Below are 2,500 nucleotides of genomic sequence, written 5' to 3' on the forward strand. Positions count from 1 at the left end.
AAAGGCAAGCAAGGCTTGGTGACATATACTTTTAATCCCAAACACTCAGAATAATGAAGCAGGTAAGTCCCTGAGTTGGAGGGTAGTTAGGGCTAAGTAATGAGACCCTGTCCTTTGTCTCAAAAAAATAGCATGAGGCTAGTAAGATGGCTCAGCAGGTAAAGATGCTTACTGCCAAGCATGGCCACCTTAGTTTGGTCCCCAAGAACAATATGGTGAATAGAGAGAATGAAATGAGCTCCCACAAACTGTACTCTGACCAACACACACACACACACACACACACACACACACACACACACACACACGTGCACACACACACGCACAATGTAATTTTTAAATTAGTATGGTACCTACACAAGCATGTATAAATATACCAATGGAATAAAATAAAGAAACTCACAAAACTATAGCTGCCTGACTTTTGACAGAGGTTTCAAAAATAAACATAAAGTTGCAGCCTCTTCAACAAATGTTGCTGGGAATACTGGATATTCAGATACAGAAGAATGAAACTAGATCAGTATCTTTCATCATGCTCAAAAATAAATTCAAAATGGGTCAAACACTTTAACTGTAATTTAAGTGACTGCAGAAAAAAACATACAAATATCACTTCAAGATACTGGCATAACTGAGGCTGGAGAGATGAACAGAAGTTAAGAGCACTGGTGGCTCTTCCTGAGTACCTGGGTTTGATTCCCAGCACCCACATGGCAGGCTCACAATCACCTGTAACTCCAGTTCTGGGGTTTCAGATTCTCTTCTCTGTCCTCTGTGGGTACTATCTATACACATAATGTCAAAATAAAAAAATAATTCTTTTTGAAAATAAAACAGGCATAAGCAAGGGCTTTCTGAAAAATACAATAGCTTGGGATATAACAGCAATAGTTGACAAATGAGTCATCATGAAATTAAAAAAAATTATACAGTAAAGCAAGTAATTAACATGGTGAATATACAGTCTATAGAATGGAAAAAAGTCTCTGACAACTGTACATTGGATAAAGGGCCAATATCTACAATACATAAAGCACTGCAAAAAAATAAATAAATAGAAGCCCCCCCCCAAGCTTTCAATGAATAGGCAAGTGAGCTGTGCAATCCTCAGAAGAAGAAATACAACTAGCCAATAAATACATGTAAATGTTTAACATCTGTATTCACTAGGGACATGGAAAATCTATATTGAGATTCTATCTCATCCCAGTCAAAATGGTTATCAACAAATGCTGGTGAGGATGAGAAAAAGGAACTTTTATTCTCTGTGGATGGGAGTGTTACACTTGTACAGTGTAAGTGTGAAGCTTTCTTTAAAAACTAAAAACAATGACTAAAGAGATGACACAGCAGTTCAAAACACTGGTTATATTTCCAAGTGACCCAGACTCATTTTCCAGTATCCATTTGATGGCTCATAACCACCTCCAGTCCCTTGGGATCTGATTCTCTCTTCTGGTATCTGTAGACACTGAATGTGTATCAGGGATAGACATGCATACAGCAAAACACTCCATACACATAAAACAAGAAGAAAAATTAAAACAGAAGGGTAGGGAGTGGCTCAGTGGTTAAGAGCATTGAGCCAGATTCAATTCCAAGTACTCACATGGTAATTCACAAGCTTCTGTAACTCTAAACCCAGGGCATCTGAATCTGATGCCCTCTTCTGACTTCTGAGGGCACCAGATACTAAAGTGGTATACATCCATATATGCAACAAAAGACTCATACATATAAAGTAACAAAATAAATAAATCTAAAAAAAATAAAATGGAAAAATTTTAAATAAGAAATAAAACTACTATATGATCCAGCTGTACTACTCCTAGGTGTTTATACCTAAAAGGCTCTATCTATACGCAGTCTAGATTTCCATCAACTGGTGATAACTAATGAAAACATGGTACATATGCACGATGGGATTTTACTCATCTGTAAAGAAAAAGGGAATCACACTTTCAGGAAAATAAATGGAACTGGATACTATCAGGTAGAGCACAATAAGATAGACTCAGACAAGTACCCTGTTTTCTCTCATGTATAGAATCTAGATTTTTTAAAATGTGTGTGTAGACATGAAAGTAGAAGTTGAATTATGTGAAGAAGAGGAAGGAAGAAGAAGTCTAAAGAGTGGTGTACTAGTTAGCTTTTATGCCCTTAAAACAAATTAGGGCCACCTGTGGAGAGGAAACTTCACTTGAAGACTTGCCTCCATCAGATGGGACTATGGCTTAGAAGGTCTAGATCCTGGGTCAGTCCCCTGGTCTATTTACTGGAGAATTCCCACACTGTCTTCATTCATATCTCCTACTAAATTCTCACCCCAGAGCCCCACCTGAACACTGACTTTCTTAATGATGAGAAACAAGGACTCAAGTCCGTGCACTGGTCAAGCATTGGATGACTTCAGTCTAACAGAACTATGACTGCGCTTGGCTCTTTTCTTTCCTTCTTCTTTCCTCATAGAAGTTCTTCCTTTCTTTAAAACAAAAGT

This window comes from Grammomys surdaster, unplaced genomic scaffold (assembly GCF_004785775.1).
Source record: "Grammomys surdaster isolate TR1022 unplaced genomic scaffold, NIH_TR_1.0 147, whole genome shotgun sequence".
Lineage (NCBI taxonomy): Eukaryota > Metazoa > Chordata > Mammalia > Rodentia > Muridae > Grammomys > Grammomys surdaster.